An 18471-nucleotide genomic window follows, 5' to 3' on the forward strand; every position below is an offset into this window, starting at 1 on the left:
CTTTCTAACTGTAAAGATTCTGAGCATATCTACTGAGGATTAGCTGTTATATCACTGCCACTCACAGGAGAGAAGTACCAGGAAATGGCAGGATCAACCAGATATTTATTATTACTAAATATACTGGTAAAGGTCACCTCTGGAAGGCTCTCTCTCGTCAGAAATGTAATCTGCTTTCACACTCCAAACGATAACAAGAAGGACAACAACTCTTTTACTGGTCATACATACACAATAAATAAATAAATTATATATATATATATATATATATATATATATATATATATATATATATATATATATATATATATATATATATATATATATATATATATATATATATATATATATATTATATATATATATATACACACACACACACATACATACATACATACACATACATATACGTATACACACACACACACACTAAGGGCTCTTCTTAAGAAAGGGGATCTGAACAAAGGGCTTATACAATGTCAATAGCTCCTAATTTCTTTCAATAATATAAGGCAGTACAAAATGTAAGAGTCCTTTATGAAACGTGGCAACCTGTCAAGCCTGGAAAACTGGTTTTGCTATACGTTTAAGGGCTAGAGAAAACAATGTGGGGGGAATTCACTAAAACTGGAGCAAACAGATACTGGAGCAGCTGTGCATAGTAATAGTAACCAGCCTCTTGCTTCAGTTTCTTTAGTTAAAGCAGAACAAACCCCTCCAATCATTTACAGCCAATGAGATAAGTAGAGCGGGGTGTTCATTTCTTCTGAAAAGGTGAACACTTAAAATATACTTGCATACGTCAGTTTTTAACATGAATACATTTGTTTTCTTAAGTTATTTGGTTTGTGTAAACCTCGTATCTACTTTCTTCATATTCACTGTTAGGACATGTTTGGCTCTGGTATGTATACAATTAGCATGAGCCTGCTAAGCTAAAATGTAATTGTATAAGCTGTGTGTAGCAGGGTATTGCCTTTACATACTAGAAAGTTTATGTTACAAACAAAAGGTACGTTTCACACACACACACACATATATATATTTGTAAAGTGCGGTGTAAACTGTTTGCACTATATAAATCCTGTATAATAATAATAAGAATATATAGATAAAGAAGGCTGCAATGTCCCAAAGCCAGTTTGACAAGAATCTCAAATGACTGCACCCGAGGGAGTCCTTAAATGAGATTAGTACACTGTTGACTTGATTATCTCACTGCAGGCTCCATATTACAATATAGTCTTAGATAAACAGACGATGAATGCATAAAGGCACTTTAGCTATAGGCATACATAAGTCACCAAATTGGCATCACAAAAAACAAACACACAACATTCCATATCCCTCTTATAGTTTTAGGCTGGATTCACATTTGTACATTAACCTGCCTGGCGGTATTCCCGAGTCTGACTCGGGGTTAGATTTTCCTGTTGCGAGCGGTAACCCCGAGTCAGACTCGGGCTTGCCTCGCTAGATCCACAGGCACTGTTTACTTACCTTGTCCCTGGATCCAGCGATGCCACCGCGCTGTGTGAGCGAGCGGGACCTCGCTCGATTCACACAGCGTCCTCCTTTGCCGCCGATCTCCGTTCCCTGCGACGTTACGACGCACGGGGACGGAGAACGACGCCAAATTCAAAAAAGTAAACAAACACTTTACATACAGTATACTGTAATCTTATAGATTACAGTACTGTATGTAAAAAATACACACCCCCCTTGTCCCTAGTGGTCTGCCCAGTGCCCTACATGTACTTTTATATAATAAAAACTGTTCTTTCTGCCTGCAAACTGTAGATTGTCCATAGCAACCAAGAGTGTCCCTTTATGTCAAAAATAGTTTTAGATCAGCTAAAAAACAGCGATAATAAATTATAATCACTTGCAGAATTGTGCGATAGCGATTTGTGGGGAAATTCGTCATTAAAAAATAAAAAAATAATGACAGCGACAATTCTGCAACTGAGCAAATTTCAGTGATTTTGGGGCATATCCACAAAAAGCCGGCGCAACTTAAAAAATCCCATTTAAGTTACACTGCCTTAAAATTTCTACCTAAGTGCCCGATCCACAAAGCACTTACCTAGAAATTTCAGGCTGTGTAACTTAAATCCGGCCGGCGTAAGGCATTCCTCTTCATCAGGGGGCGATTCCCATTTAAATGAGGCGCGCTCCCGCGCCGGCCGTACTGCGCATGCGCGAAGTTACGTTACGCCGAGTTTTGTGGATCGCGCCGGGTAAAAAAAAGTTGCATTGGAAAAAAAAAAAAAAAAAAAAAAATTGACAGCGTCGCTCGGCATGCATTCCTGAGGGAGAACTCCATGCCAATTTTCAAAGAAAAAAACGGCATGGGTTCCCCCCCCAGGAGCATACCAGGCCCTTAGGTCTGGTATGGGTTGTAAGGAGACCCCCCCTACGCCGAAAAATCGACGTAGGGGGTCCCCCTACAATCCATACCAGACCCGTATCCAAAGCACGCTACCCGGCCGGCCAGGAATGGGAGTGGGGACGAGCGAGGGCCCCCCCCTCCTGAGCCGTACCAGGCCGCATGCCCTCAACATGAGGGGGTTGGGTGCTCTGGGGCAGGGGGGCGCACTGCGGGCCCCCCCACCCCAGAGCACCCTGTCCCCATGTTGATGAGGACAGGACCTCTTCCCGACAACCCTGGCTGTTGGTTGTCAGCCTCTTCTCGCTGCAATGATGGAAGCGCGCCTTGCATCCGATTTATATAGGCCTCACCGTCCCATCATGCTCCGGTAGGTACCCACCTGGTGGGTGCCTACCCACGTGGGTACCTACCGGAGCATGATGGGACGGTGAGGCCTATATAAATCGGATGCAAGGCGCGCTTCCATCATTGCAGCGAGAAGAGGCGTCGGGTCAACATCGGAAGAAGGGAGAAGAAGAGAAGAGAAGAGAAGAAGATGACGTCACAGAAGACCGTGCTGGCTGCCTTGCTAGTAATTGAGCTAACACACGAAGATAGCAGGCAGCCAGCGCTGAAGGAGAAGGCACCGGACAGCTGGAGAAGAACCGGGGTGCGCCGAGTCAACAGCGGAGAGCGGCGAAGATAGAAGAAGACCCCCGGAGAGCGGAGAAGACCCCCCCGGAGAGCGGAAGAAGAAGCCCCCCCCGGAGAGCGGAGAAGACCCCCCCGGAGAGCGGAAGAAGAAGCCCCCCCTGGTATTAGAGCTAAAGAAGACAGGGGGGGCCTCCGGAGCAGACTAATAAATGATTTTAAAAACCCTTGTGTCGTGTGTTTAATAACTATCACTTTGCCTCCAGGTGAATGGGTAGGGGTACGATGTACCCCATATCCATTCACTTAGGGTGGGGGGCCGGTATCTGGGGGCCCCCTTATTTGAGGGGACTCCCAGATTCCGATAAGCCCCCGCCCGCAGACCCCGACAACCAACGGCCAGGGTTGTCGGGAAGAGGTCCTGTCCTCATCAACATGGGGACAGGGTGCTCTGGGGTGGGGGGGCCCGCAGTGCGCCCCCCTGCCCCAGAGCACCCAACCCCCCCATGTTGAGGGCATGCAGCCTGGTACGGCTCAGGAGGGGGGGGCGCTCGCTCGTCCCCACTCCCATTCCTGGCCGGCCGGGTAGCGTGCTTTGGATACGGGTCTGGTATGGATTGTAGGGGGACCCCCTACGTCGATTTTTCGGCGTAGGGGGGGTCTCCTTACAACCCATACCAGACCTAAGGGCCTGGTATGCTCCTGGGAGGGAACCCATGCCGGTTTTGATTTTACAAATTGCCGTGGAGTTCTCCCTCAGGAATGCATACCAAATGCCGACGCTAGAATTGGCGGGAATCCAAGTCGGATCCCCGTCACCTCTATGACGCGCTCGCTTGAATGTGCTTTTACATGGTGTTACTAACTTTACACTTTGTAAAAGCAGCTCTAATTTTACACTTGCAAACTAATACTTACGGCGAAAAAACGAAGCTGAAAAGCTTTGTGGATCGCCGTAAGTGCTAATTTGCATACCCGAAGCGGCATTTCGACTCGAAATGCCCCCAGCGGCGGATGCGGTACTGCATCCTAAGATCTGACAGGGTAAGTCCCTTACACATGTCGGATCTTCTGCCTAACTTTGGAAAGCTGATTCTGTGGATCAGTTCCAAAGTTAGAACCAGGGATACGACGGCGTATCCCTTTTGAGGATATGGCCCTTTGATTTGATTACATTATTGAATAATTTTTATTATAATTATATTATTATTTGTTATAATTATTTATAATTATTTATTATATTATAATTTTGTTTTTAAAAAAATGTCATACCCGGGATGCCTATTGGAATCTTGTTTGGTCAGATTTAAGCGAGTTATTTCTAAAAATTGTAAAAAGCAGTGCAGCGCTGTTAATAGTGATAGAATGCTTATATACAATTAAGTAATAGCAGTGAAAACAAAAAAATGCTCTTTAAAAAGAGACCAAATGAATAAAATGAATAAAATGAATAAGTGATAGAAAAAACAGCAAAGTCCGTTTAAAAACCCAAAAATAAAAAAGTGTCTCAATCTAGTGAAAAAGATTCCTTAATTAGCAAAATGTGATGAGATCTTGATTGCTGTGAAAAGGTGTTCACCCATGCAGTTTGTGAAGAGAGGATTGGCCGCTTACCAGAGGTAAAGACTGTTTTCCACCAGTCTTATAAAGCCTATGGGAAGTCTGGTCTCCCAATACCTTTTCTGCAAAGTTAAACCTCAGCATTCGATCCGGATGTCTTTGTTAGCTGGAAAAGGTTCTTCTGGGCCCCTCTCTCATCAATACTTTACTGTGTTGCTAAGGGCCGGCCTTTCCTAAATGTGTCACTAAAGCTTCCTGTCCAGAAACAAACCACACCCACCTCCGGAGGGGGAGAAATGCCTGACCGTCTGTTCATACAATGTATGAACAGCGATCAGTCATTTCCCCTAGTGAGGCCACGCCCCCCTACAGTTAGAACACACCCAGGTAACATACTTAACCCCTTCCCCGCCCCCTAGTGTTAACCCCTTCCCTGCCAGTGGCATTTTTATAGTAATCCAATGCATTTTTATAGCACTGATCGCTATAAAAATGCCAATTGTCCCAAAAATGCCATAATGTCGCAGTACCGAAAAATACTAGTACCATAAACTAGTAAAAAAAAATATACCGTATTTATCGGCGTATACCGCGCACTATTTTGCCCTGAAAATCAGGGCAAAATCGTGGGTGCGCGATATACGCCGATACCCGCCACGAGTTTGAATACTGCGCCCGCATATAGCGAGCGCAGTACACTCGTGAATCTTCGGGCAGTCTCGGAGCCTCTCGTACTGACGTCCTGAGCGTACAGGACGTCAGTGCGAGAGGCGCCCGAGCCTGCCCGAAGATTCACGGGTGTACTGCGCTCGCTATATGCGGGCGCAGTATTCAAAGTCGTGGCGGGAAACGAGCGGGAGGACGCCGCAGAAGGACGCCGGACCCGCCGAAGATGGACACCGGACCCGCCGAAGATGGACACCGGACCCGCCGAAGACGGACGCCGGACCCGCCGAAGAGGACACCCGAAGCCGCAGAAGGACGCCGGACCCGACGAGGCCGCAGATGGACGCCGCGCAAGACACCAAAACTGTAAGTACAAAAAAACTAAAAAATCTTTTTTTCCCACAGGATTGGGGGCCACTTTGGGGGTGCGCCGTATACGCCAGAGCGCGTTATAAAATATATAAATATAATAAAAATGGCATAAAAATACCCCCTAACTTTTGCGCAAAATAAACGCTTATTGCGATTTTTTTTAACGAAAAATATGTAGAAGAATACGTATCGGCCTAAACTGAGGAAAAAAACAAAAATGTAATATATTTTTGGGGGGGATATATTATATATTATGGTAAAAAATATTCATTTTTTTCAAAAATGTCGCTCTATTTTTGTTTATAGCGCAAAAACTGAAAACCGCAGAGGTGATCAAATACCACCAAAAGAAAGCTCTATTTATGGGGGAAAAAAAAGGACGCCAATTTTGTTTGGGAGCCACGTCGCACGACCGCGCAATTGTCAGTTAAAGCGACGCAGTGCCGAATCGCAAAAAGTGCTCTGGTCTTTGACCAGCAATAAGGTCCGGGGGTTAAGTGGTTAAAAGTATGAAATTAAAGCCTGGTTTAGGTTTCCATAGTTTCTCCACATCTCCATTATACTATAATTAATACCCTCAGATGATGACGAAACGCGTCAGCATCGGGCCAAACTACTGCCAATAGTGACGTCATCACGTTGACCGGGACAATCGCCTGCAAGTGAGGTCTGCAGAGCGAGGTAGGAGACGCCGCTCTGGTATCTTATCCTTCCCGGACATTTACGGATGTCAATGTGTTTTATTGCCCAAGTGATTTTGTTACACTTTAAGTGCAATGCTTAAGGGGGGCTTGGTTTCTTTTTGAAATAAACAGTTTTAAATAGTATCAGGCTATGGATATCATTCCTTTTTCCTCTGCATGAGAGTGTCAGTGTGATATCCAACCCCCCAGCGGCAGTGCGAGGAGCGCTCCATCCATTCATTTAGTGACCTGCGACTGTTTGCGCTGGGAAAACAGCCTCAGTCTGGTAAGAGCATTTTCAACAGGGGTGGTGCTTCCCATTTTTCACGAGTGGAGGTGTTGGTGGTAGTTTGTGGCGAATGGACTGAATGAGAACTACAACCAGATGGGACTTGTTTACACTTGCTTTGATCACGGGATTCATCGCCTGTCTATCTTTTCAATTTTAACATTAAGTTTGCACTTATATATATTATATTATGTTCATTGTTTGTAGCGTTACCTACAAGTTTGTTTTTTATACTACAATTACTGTATATTGTCTTTGCTGTATTATTTTGCACTTTGAACAGTCTGATTAGGTCTCTCGATCGTCTTCAGCAATTTAATAACTTGCTAACTGCCTATAATACATTCCTTCTGTGAATGTTATATTGCAGTGACCTTGTCTTATGTACAACATAGGTGTATGTTTGTCTCAGAATTTATATTGTTACTTTATGCCAAAAAGCTTTTGGATTCAAAAAATACTCCATTACTAGTGCCATACTGATGAATTTCTGTACTTCCTTATGCCAAATATTTCTAATATATGCTGGCACACATTTCCTAGCAGTTTCAACAACTTTCTAATCTAAATCCTCCTGTGCCTCTCATACCAACAACATAACTCTGAGGTCTATCCAAAATCTAAGAAAAAGCATGAAATTCCTTACTTTACGCTACCCTCGAGAAATATGAAACATTTGTTATACCTCGTACACACGATCGGATTTTCCGACAAGAATTGTGTAATGACAGACTGTTGGGGGAGAATACGACTGTTTGTACGCTTCATCGGACATTTGTTGTCAGATTTTACACGGACAAATGTAGGCAGGCTTTAAAACTTTCTACAAATGCCCTGTTGACGGATTTTCCGAGCGCGTGTGTGTACACAAGTCTGTAGGACAAAAGTCCAAAGTACAAACACGCATGCTCGGAAGCAATGCTCACCAAACACAACATTAGCAGAAGGTGTCCAATGGGTGGCGCTAAAGAGATGAAAAAAACCTTAGCTTAGAATAGATTGTGCAATGATGGCTAGTGAATTAATCATCATAAGAATGCCAGACGGGGGGGGGGTTCACTTATACAATAGCATATGACCACTCCTCCCTCTTTGCTCTCATCTTTTTTTTTTCCCCTACAGCTTTAACCACTTAAAGCGGAATTCCACCTAAAAGTGGAACTTCCGCTTAAACCACTCCTCGCCCCCTTACATGCCACATTTGGCATGCAATTTTTTTTGGGGGGGTGGGGGCTTCAGGAGGAGTGGGACTTCCTGTCCTACTTCCTCCTTCCACCCAGGGACCGCCTAGGCGATACGTCGTATCGCCTACAGCGGCCCCCTCCCTGTAGGCGATCACCTAGGACACGTGACAGGTCCCAGGCGATCGTCTGACCAATCACAGTGCGCAGCGCCGCTCGCGCATGCGCACCGAGTGTCCCCAGCCGTGAAGCCGAAAGCGGTCACGGCCGGGTGCCCACACTAAAAATGAAGACGCCGGCCGGGGGAAAAGCGGATCTTCGGCCGGCGCAATGCTGGACCATGGTGCAGGTGATTGTCTGTTTATTAAAAGCCAGCAGCTACACTTTTTGTAGCTGCTGACTTTTAATAAATATAAAAAAAAGCCTGGAACTCCCCTTTAAGGACCGAGCCTGTTTTTCAGACTGTGTTTACACGTTAAGAACAAATTTTTTTGCTAGAAAATTACTTAGAACCCCCAAACATTATACATTTTTTTTCTAGCAGAGAGAATAAAATGGCGGTCATTGGAATACTTTTTGTCACACCGTATTTGCGCATCGGTCTTACAAGCGCACTTTTTTTTTAAATTCACTTTTTTTAATTAAAAAAAATAAGACAACATTAAAATTAGCCCAATTTTTTTTATATTGTGAAAGATAATGTAACGCCGAGTAATTTGATACCCAACATGTCACGCTTCAAAATTGCACCCGCTCGTAGAATGGCAAACTTTTTTTTTATTATTTCCATAGGCGACGTTTAAAAGAATTCAACAGGTTGCATGTTTTTGAGTTACAGAGGAGGTCTACGGCTAGAATGATTGCTCTCGCTCTAACGATCGCAGCGATACCTCACTTGTGTGGTCTGAACACCGTTTTCATATGCAGGGGCTACTCACATATGCGTTCGCTTCTGCGCGCAAATTTATCGGGACGGGGTGCTTTAACATTTTTGTTTTCTTAGTTATTGTACTTGATGTTATTGATTTTTACACCGTTTTTAAAAAATATATATATTTGGGTCACTTTTATTCCTATTACAAGGAATGTAAACATCCCTTGTAATAGAAAAAAGCATGACAGGTCTTCTTAAATATGAGATCTGGGGTCAAAAAGACCTCAGATCTCATATTTAGACTAAAATATAATAAAAAAAAAATAAAAAAAAAATTGTCATTTAAAAAAATGGCAAAAATAAATTGGCCCTTTAAGATGTATGGGTGGAAGTGACGTTTTGATGTCTCTTCCGCCCTGCTATGGTATGGAGACGGGTGGAGGGCCATCTTGCCCTCACTTGTCTCCACACCCAGCTACGGACAGGTTCAATCGCCTCCGCCGCTGCCGACGGCTCCGGTAAGCGGCAGAGGGCACGGGAGAGCAGTGGGAGGGGGGGGCCCTCTCCCGCCGCCGCCTTCCTAAATAATCTGCATGCTTGTTCCAGATCAGTGACACAAAACCAATGAAGCCAGCGACAGACAAATAACCGGTATTCTTAGGTTATCATATTTCTCATATTTCTTCAGCATAGTTTATACCCGCAGGTGAAAGGAAACCCAACACTTGTAATCTAAATTCCTTTACACGAATGTACCCATGCAAACGCAGCTGCTGGAAAACCAGCATAAGGTGAACCTAGCCTAACAATTAAGGGCCAGATTCACAGAGAACTTACGCCGACGTATCTATTGATACGCCGCGTAAGTCCTCGGATGCGCCGTCGTATCTATGCGCTTTATTCAGGAAACAAGATACGCCTGAATTTTAGCTTCATACGACCGATGCAAGTCCCCTACGCCGTCGTATCTTGGGTGCATATTTACGCAGGCCGCTAGGGGCACTTCCGTTGATTTGTAAATGACCTAGATACGCCGATTCACGAACGTACTTGCGCCCGTCGCAGTAAGCGGCAACGTCCGGCATAACGTTACGACTCATAAAGCAGGTGTAAGTAATGTTAGGGTATGGACGTCGGAACAGCCGTCGGATTTTACGTAAGTCATACGTGAATGGGGCTGGGCGTAGGTTACGCTCACGTCGTACGCATTGAGCCGTCGTATCTTAGGGAGTATATGCAACGTGATTCTGAGCATGCACGCGCATGCGCCGTTCGTACGGCCATGTATTTGCATGGGGGTCACGATCAGGGCTCAAGTCCTGCGGGAACGCGTGGGAACGGAGTTCCTGCACTTTTTTCACAGCAGGAACGCAGTTCCCTTTGCAGGACTAGTGAAGACGAGAGCAGCCGAGCGGCCCGAGCCAATCCTTCACTAAGCGGCGATGCCCAGCTCGAGTCACTGTCAGGGGCAGGCGAACCTTAGTAATCCTTTATGTTACTGGCCGCTTCCTGTATATGGATTCATCGGGTAGTGTGCCGGTATTCCGTCACTTCCTCGATGCCGCAATGTCTCCTGGGAGCTTTTGTCATTTTTCCCAGGAGACATTGCGGAGGTCTGCCGCGAGTTATCGCGGGATTTATAAACAACAAGTTCTTTCTAAATCCCACGATAACTCGCAGCAGACATAAAGGATTACAAAGGTACAGTGGATCGAAATAAAAAACAAAAACATGTGGTTTAGTAATTATGCAAATGAGCGTGTACTTTTTTTTTGGTGGGGGAGTGGATCTTGGGTGGGAGTTCCCACACTTTTTTCCCCAGGACTTGACCCCTGGTCACGATTCATTATAATACAACACGCCCACTACCTGCCTACTTTGAATTAGGCTGGCTTACGCCGGCCATTTTACGTTACGCCGGCGCAAGAAAGGGAGCAAGTGCTTTGTGAATACAATACGAGCCTCTCTATGTTACGTTGGTGTAGCACATATCAGATGCGCTACGCCGCTCTAAAGATACACCAATCTCTCTGAATCTGGCCCATACTGTATAATATGCCTACAAACAAATCTGGATTAAAACAAGTCAAAAAAGGATTTAAGGATTGGGAAAAGGAGAAGGAAGGAGAAGAGCTGGGATTGTTTTCATCTGGATGAACAATGATGCAACAAACTGTTTATTTTATGTATAAAAACAATCGAGACCTACTGATGAACTGGAAAATATCAAAACAAAACGATTTCCAGCATAACAAATCATTCTCAGCTGACAGTCATTAACTTTAACCATCTCAGTTTCAGAAGATGTTACCCCCTTCATGACTAGGCCATTTTTTTGCCATCTAGCACGGAGCTACTTTAACTGGTAATTGCGCGGTCAGGCAACACTATACCCAAATAAAAACATTTGTATCATATTTTTTACACAAATAGAGCTTTCTTTTGGTGGTATATGATCACTATTGGGGTTGTTTATTTTTTATTATATAAACTAAAAAAATTATATATTTTTTTAATTTCTGCTATAAAACATAAAAGTCTAATTTCTTTATAAATTTTGGCCAAAATGTATTTTGCTTTATATCGTTGGTAAAACAAAATCCCAATAAGTGTATATTGACTGGTTTGTGTCAATGTTATAGAATCTACAAGCATATGGTATATAAAACGGGATTTTTTTTTTATACTGCTAATGGCGGTGATCGGCGACTTATAATGGGACTGCGATAGTGTAATCGGTCACTTAGAGGGAACTAACGGTCACTGACATCACCAGTGACTCCAATACAGTGGTCAGTGACAATACTATTCACGGTCCCTGTACTAACGATACCGGCTGGGAAGGGGTTAACATCTTGGGTGATCAAGGGGATAAATGTGTGCCTAACTAGTGTTAATTTGTGTAATGTGTGCTGCTTTTTACTAAAGATCTTTGGCCCAGATTCTCAAAGGGCTTACGACAGCGCAACGCCATGTACGCCCTCGTAAGTCCTAATCTGGGCCGTCGTATCTATGCGACTGATTCTTAGAATCAGTTACGCATAGATATCCATTAGATCCGACAGGCGTAAGGCTCTTACGCCGTTGGATCTTAAATGCTATTTTTTTTTGTCCGCTAGGTGTCGACTCCGTCGTTTTCCCCGTCGAGTATGCAAATTAGCTAGATACGCGAATTCCCGAACGTACGCGCGGCCGACGCAGTAAAGTTACGTTAGGCTTTTACTGGCGTAAAGTTGCCCCTGGGTATATGAGGCGCAACCAATGTTAAGTATGGCCGTCGTTCCCGCAACAAAATTTATAAATTTACGTTGTTTGCGTAAGTCGTCCGTGAATGGGGCTGGACGCCATTTACGTTCATGTCGAAACCAATGACGTCCTTGCGACATCATTTGGAGCAATGCACCCTGGGATATTTTACGGACGGCGCATGCGCAGTACGTTCAGCACGGGAACACGCTTAATTTAAATGCTACACGCCCCCTACCCGCCTAATTTGAATTAGGCGGGCTTGCGCCGGGTGATTTATGCTACGCCGCCGCAACTTTACAGGCAAGTTCTTTGTGAATAAAGCACTTGCCTGAAAAACTTGCGGCGGCGTAACGTAAATGAGATACGTTACGCCCGGCCTAAGTTACACCAATCTACGAGAATCTGGGCCTTTGTTTCTTATCCCTGCTCTGCTGGGATAAGAAACAGAAAGTTTGTTTCCTCTGTACAGAGTTCTGTGTTGATTGTCAACACAAGGATCTGGGCTGTGAATGGACACAGCTGATCAACAGGTCCCAGCCATGAATCATTGTCCGGGGACCTAAGGACATACTCCCGTTGTGTACCATCACAGTGGGAGTTGGCGGAGGGGAATGCATGCACCCTAAACCCAGAAACAGGCAGTAACATACCAGTATGGCGCTGTGCTTGCAGGCGGGCAGTCCAGAAGTAGTTAAACCTCAGACTCAATGAAAACACATTGCCTACAGCGATAGTCATACAGCTTCATGTGGAATGATTATTATTAAAAAAGGAACCTTTGTATGGACTATGCAGAATCTCTACTCTAATTCAATTTCATGTACAATTCCTACACTTGGCCTAAGGCTAGCCCAAAAACACCCCTTGAGAGAAACAATCTTAAGATAACAGATGTGTCAGATCCCAGCCAGTGCCACCGATTTATGATAAACTGCAGCACGAATGGCGTTTGCAGCACGATTCTGAAATGCAAGGCAAAGCATGCATTTTCTATGCAGTTTTTCATGCGCATTGAAAAACACACAGATGTGAATGGAGCCTCATGGTTCTTCTTTAAACAAATCAATTTCAGTTTCAGGCCTCTTTCACACTTAGTGTAGTGGGGGCACGCGTTTCTTTTGGCTCGTGACACACATAGGGCAGCCTGTTTATTTCAAAGGGCTGCCCTACACGTGGCGAAGTAGCTCATGGCACATTTTGGCGTGATGCCGGTTGCACATTTTTTTACTGTGCATTTTGCTGCGTTTGCCACTCACTTTTTGATGTGGCAAAATGTGTGTTTGCTTAACAATTGAAGCGGAGTTCCACCCAAAAATGGAACTTCCGCTTTAAGTGCTGGTGACCCCCTGACATGCCACATTTTGCATGTGATTTTCTTTGGGGGGGGGGGGGGGGGAGTACCCCTCCTCCTCCCTGCAATCTTCTGGGACATGTCACAGGTCCCAAAAGATTGCCCGGCCATTCACAGTGTGCTGTGAAGCCACACCCAAACACCCACACTTAGAATGCTGGCACTGTGGAGAGGAGCGGGGCTTCATGTGCCCGCATCGGTGGGCCGTGGGACAGGCGAGCGTGATTATTAAAAGTCAGCAGCTACACTTTTTGTAGCTGCTGACTTTTAAATAGGTGGAACTCAAAACGCAACTTGTTCATCTTAGTGTGTATAGTGTATGGCCATCTTTCTCATCTGATTGTACAGATTTACCAAACCTAATCTCCTTTAGATTTACCAAAACAATATAAATAGGGGGAGGCACCATCTATTCAATCTCTGTTTCCAGGCAGGCACTACATAGTTGATGTTAGATCTAAAGGAGGTTGTACAATCAGATTGCATAGTGTATAGTGAGCTTTACAGAACCCAGGACACACTTCTTCTGTTTTAAATACTACAGCTCTTATCTGCATAGGCAGTTTATCTGATTGCTTAGCTCCTGCACACACAGTAAAACCATGCACCTGAGAAGGTGGGTGGGGCAATTTCCTGGAAGGGGAAGGCAGCTGCAGGGTGTGTGCTATTGACTTATTGTACCCCTACCCATTTACCAAAAAAGCAGTGAAATGTAATTAAAAAAAAAACAAAAAAAAACAAAAAAAAAAACAAACGCACAAGAGCTGGTTTTTGACAATGTCTTTATTAATGGCTCTTCTCGAGCTGTCTCTTCCCGCTGAGGTCTTCTTTCTCGTCGCCGAACACCTGCAAAAAACAAAAAAGCGCTTGTTTTGTTGATGTCTTCAACAAACCTTGTTGTCGCTTGCTCACTGCCGATACTTATATAGCAATGGGGCATAGCCATCCGATGACATCACCCGGAGAGCCCCTTATGTCATCGGATGGCCACGTCCCATTGCTATATCAGAGTCGGCAGTGAGTGAACGGCAAAAAAACAGATGAAGACATCAACAGGACAAGAGCAGCTGTTTTTTTGTGGGTATCCGGCGGTGAGAAAGAAGACAACAGTAGCGGGAAGAGACAGCTCGAGAAGAAGACAATGGCGGGAAGGCGGAGAAGACAGTGGGAAGAGACAGCTTAAGGAGGAGGCGGCGGGAAGGAGAAAACGGCGGGAAGAGACGACTAGAGAAGACAGCCATTAATAAAAGGAGGAGGAGTTGTCAAAAACCAGCTCTTGTATTTTTTATTACATTTCACCACTTTTTTGGTGAATGGGTACGATTTACAAATTCACATGGAGGGGAGGGCCGAGATCTGGGAGCCCCCTCCTTAAAGGGGGGATTCCAGACTTCAATAAGCCCCACGCGCACAGACCCCGACAACCACCGGCTAGGGTTGTCAGGAAGAGGCCCTTGTCCTCATCAACATGGGGGCTAGGTGCTTTGGGGTGGGGGGGCGTAGAGCTCCACCTGCCCATGTTGAGGGCATATGGCCTTGTATGGTACGGAGGGGGGGGGGTGCTTACTCGTCCCCTCCCTTTCGTGACCTGCCGGGTGGCATGCTCAGATAAGGGTCTGGTATGGATTTTGGGGGGCCCCCATGCCATGTTTTTTATTTTGGCATGGGGGTCCCTTGCGAATCCATACTAGACCTGAAGGGCCTGGTATGGACCTTTTTTTATATATTCAGCGGTGAACCCCACTGACAGCTGATGACTCTGTTAAAGACGCAGCGGCCGGCCCCCTGCTTAGCAACCAGCTACGGTAATAACAGTGGTGACATAAGAACCACAAAACTGAAAGATATGAGAAAAAAGTCCAACCCTTTTCAAAAATGTAAAACCTACTAAAAAACGCATAGGTGTGAACGTAGGGTTAGAGAAATGGTTGCAAGTTAAATAACCCAGGCTATCCGTATAGATCAGAGACAAGTAAATAATGCGCATAAATACACAAAAACTTCTAGTGTCAGATACAGCATAAATATCAAATATCAAAGCAGCGGGAGGTGGGGACAAAAGTCAGGAGATGACAGTTTAGGATAAACTGATCAAAAGTCTGTGTTAAGAATAAAATGGGTAGACACTTCCAGGGCTGCCATCAGGGGGGAACAGAGACCATGTTCCGGTTTCTTGAACATGGTCTGTATGCTTCTTTGAGATATGCATCTTTGTTGAGGAGTACGATCCCTCCCCCTTTATCGGCTGATTTTACTATGATAGAATCATCTGATATTAATGAGTCTAAAGCTTTTATTTCTGACGGAGTGAGGTTATTATATTTTGATGGAGAGCTACATAATTTTGTTAGATCAGCGTAAACCACTCTATAGAAGGTTTCGAGATATGGGCCTTTGGACTGGTGGGGAAAGAATATGGATTTCGGTTTTAATGTCGACTGAATAATCGGGGGTGATGTGACCGGATGTTGGGTGTAGAGTCTTAGGAGATCGTCTTCATCAGAGGTCTCATTGCAGTATTCAGGAGAGTAGACGGAGAGGTCAAGGAGACTGCGGGTAGGTGAAATAAGGGGGATAGACGGGGTAATGGGATTGAGATTGTCTTTTTCTTGTTTAATGTGAAAATGTCTCTTTAGAGTCAGATTTCGTATATAATGGTTCAGATCCTTGAACAAAAGGAAAGGGTTGGGATGATTGATTGGTGCAAAACTCAAACCGCGGCTAAGAAGAGAGGAGTCGGCTGCAGTAAGTGGATGAGAGGACAGATTGAAGATTTTTATAGTTTCTGGTATTTTTGTGTGTTTAGACGATTGTTTTCTTCGCCCTCCTCTACAGCCTCTTCTGTGAGCTTTCTTTTTCGTGAGACTGAGGCTGGGGGAGGGCTGGGTACTAAAAAAGATGATGATGGGGGTGGTGTAGCAGGCATGATATTTGTTGCGATGGAGACAGTTGCAGGAATGGAGGGTTCCGGATCTGTTGTGTCCATTTGCAGGTTGTTGAAAGATGAAGGGTTTTTTTTTGTAGTTTGAGAGCATATGGGGGGTATCAATAGTGAAATGGGAATGGCTGGTCTGTTATAGAACTGGTTGAGGGCTGTAATCAGTCCATTCTTTTTATCTTTATTGGATGTATTAGTTTTAGTTTTGCGGGGACCTGCTGAATAAGCAGAGGTAGGTAGTGTATTCTTAATAATGGTGGTGGGGCATAGTAGTGCCCTATGCTGTCTATAGGGTGCGAAATGACGGGGGAATTGTAAACTCATGAGGGATGGGAGGGGCTGATTGAATGGGGTTTGGGAGGTGGGGGATGGGGTAGGTTTTATGTATGTGGGAGCTGGTGAGTGTTTCTTGCATCATATGTAACAGCATATGTAGTCTACCTTTTATTCAATATTTTTTATTCTTCATTCATACGGTCCCCCTGCCTTTTATGCCGCACCTCTTGCGCCACTAACATCATTTTCATTAGCTCCCATTATCCATATATTTGTAGCCCATACACCTTCGTTTTATTTATTTACTATTGTGTTATTATTACCCATTGCGTTTACATTGCACAATTCCTATACCATCCTCTAACATGTCCCCGTCCTTTCCCCGCCTGACACCTTCCATCACATTCCATTTAGTCTTATTCACGGCCCCACCTCCTCTCCCTCCGTTCGTTTAGTTTTAAGTCACTCTCTCCATGCCCGCCCCCGTCCCATACGCTCGTCTCCCATCTACATACTGACACTCCTGGTTTCACGCCCACCAGCATTTCCTTCACAATACGCCGTGCTCCGTCCCGCCCCACTCTCGCCTTGCTCCGCCCCCTCCACACCAATAAATACTAGCTCCGTCCCCCTCCTCTGCTATGCTTGAGAAAGGAGTGTAAGCAGCCAATCCATCAGCTGCTTTGAGACTCTGAAACGCGTCGCATACTAGTGACGTCATCCGCCCTCGCCAGCCCTCCACGTGCGCTCCAGACCTCGGGTTGAGAACCATCTACATCCCCATGGATGCCCTCCTTCTGATGAAGCAGTGACCTCCCCGCACAGCGCTCTCTCTGACTGGAAAAGGAACTCCCCTCTTCGGATGACAGCTCACCTTGCTTAAAGAAACCATTACATGCCTGCTCCATACTGCTCAAATGTGAGTGTAATAACCACATGTGTCTGATTTTAATTATTAAATTGTTTTTAAGTTACTACACCCAGAGGCGCCTCTCTCCTTGCCTTTTATCCGTATAGATCAGACTAAATGGCTTTACAATATTAAATAGTAGTATGTAAAGAGGTTTAATTGCATGCCAGGTATCCTTAATGGAATTCATTACCCTGCAGTCTAGAGTGTGACAAAACTTGAATTCATGCTGGGGGTTTTATAGTACATGGAATACCGACTTGTAACAGACTGGCAAATTTAAACAGGATAAGGGTGCTACTGTGTGTTGGGATAACAAGACCACATTACTGTCTCAACGCTCAGTCCACCAGAAAACTTGTCAATTTAGAGTTACAATAACCACCACATCGGTTGCCACAGCACATCACAGGTGACTTGGTAGAGCGAAGAACCTGGATTGGGAGGGAAGAATATACAGATACCACAACTACCAGCTAAAAGAGTACAAGTAAGAGAACATAATACAATACGCTGTTACCCATAAACACCTAAAAACAAAATGGAAGGAAAGGTGAAAGAACCACCAAAAAGTTTCTCTACCAACAGCATCCTAAGCCACTGCATAGTTAGATAAATGCTGGTTAAGAGACATCTTCCATGCAGGCTGCCCAGTTACATTGCTTGGCGCCATGACTCCCCAATGACAGAGCCTAGCCCCGGAGTGGCTTCCTCATTGGTGGATGTGCTTCCGCTTGCTTGGTAGATATCCTGAAGTGTCTCATCTTCCCCAAACCATGTGACCTGGAAGATTGAGGATAATGGAGTAGCAGCAGGACTACCAGTAGAAAGTGGGATATCCAAAACCTCTTTCATCCTCAAAACCTCAGGAGAAGAACAGAAGAGTTAAGAGGGTATTTCTTCCATGGCCATACAGGAGAACATTCCTCTGACCTGCGTACTGGGGTGAAACAAATAGCTAAAAGACTAAAGGAAATGCCACCGGAAAGCCCTTGGAGGAATGGGCCTACCAGACTGGTTCCATCACTCGTACAATAAACAATGGGTTCAGTTGGAAGTTTATTTTTCCCCATTACACCCTAAGGCCATTCTCTGGATCC

At 44.8% G+C, this 18471-nt stretch overlaps 1 protein-coding gene across 2 annotated transcripts in view; it reads right to left on the reverse strand.

Moving 5' to 3' along the window:
* Positions 1 to 18471, reverse strand: part of TXN2 (thioredoxin 2) — a 48802-nt gene that overhangs the window by 1334 nt on the left and 28997 nt on the right. The window lies entirely within an intron of this gene.

The sequence above is a fragment of the Rana temporaria genome, chromosome 7 (genome assembly GCF_905171775.1).
Source record: "Rana temporaria chromosome 7, aRanTem1.1, whole genome shotgun sequence".
NCBI lineage: Eukaryota > Metazoa > Chordata > Amphibia > Anura > Ranidae > Rana > Rana temporaria.